A 1,150-nucleotide genomic window follows, 5' to 3' on the forward strand; every position below is an offset into this window, starting at 1 on the left:
AGTTTCTTGTTAAGACAGTTTTCTATAGAAAAGTTTCTTGTTAAGACAGTTTTCTATAGAAAAGTTTCTTGTTAAGACAGTTTTCTATAGAAAAGTTTCTTGTTAAGATAGTTTTCTATATAAAAGTTTCTTGTTAAGATAGTTTTCTATATAAAAGTTTCTTGTTAAGACAGTTTTCTATAGAAAAGTTTCTTGTTAAGAGAGTTTTCTATAGAAAAGTTTCTTGTTAAGAGAGTTTTCTATAGAAAAGTTTCTTGTTAAGAGAGTTTTCTATAGAAAAGTTTCTTGTTAAGAGAATTTTCTATAGAAAAGTTTCTTGTTAAGACAGTTTTCTATAGAAAAGTTTCTTGTTAAAACAGTTTTCTATAGAAAAGTTTCTTGTTAAGACAGTTTTCTATAGAAAAGTTTCTTGTTAAGACAGTTTTCTATAGAAAAGTTTCTTGTTAAGACAGTTTTCTATAGAAAAGTTTCTTGTTAAGAAAGTTTTCTATAGAAAAGTTTCTTGTTAAGAGAGTTTTCTATAGAAAAATTTCTTGTTAAGAGAGTTTTCTATAGAAAAGTTTCTTGTTAAGAGAGTTTTCTATAGAGAAGTTTCTTGTTAGGACAGTTTTCTTGAGAATGGTTTCTTGTGAAGACAGTTTTCTTTAGAAAAATTTTTGTTTTGACCATTTTCATTAGAAAATTTTCTCGTTTAGGTAGTTTTCTATAGAATAGTTTCTTGTTTAGACAATTTTCTATAAAAAAGTTTCTATATGAACTGGCTTATTGTAAGGTTTGTTTAAAGTTATTATTCGTTCTCCTCCTGTTGTGATGCTTACAACAATAAATTTTCCACAGACATGCGGTGCTTGCTGGAAAACAAAACAAAAAGGACAGAAAGAGAGAGAAACATAATGAAGTTTTATATGCTTAACTTATGACAAATGTTGCACAGATAATCGTAATCAGACAGAACACATAATTTTTCATGTCCTTTTTTATTTCCATTTTTTTTTTTTTGTTCCATCCTTTGTTTGCTCTTACTTTTATGCTTGTTGTAACGATGCGTGCTTGCTTAATTTGTATTCACACATATTCACAAACTTATACACACATAAATTAAATGAAGAGAACATTTTAGGGGCAACAATTTGTTTGAAATTACATTTCA

The sequence above is a fragment of the Lucilia cuprina genome, chromosome 6, assembly GCF_022045245.1.
Source record: "Lucilia cuprina isolate Lc7/37 chromosome 6, ASM2204524v1, whole genome shotgun sequence".
Lineage (NCBI taxonomy): Eukaryota > Metazoa > Arthropoda > Insecta > Diptera > Calliphoridae > Lucilia > Lucilia cuprina.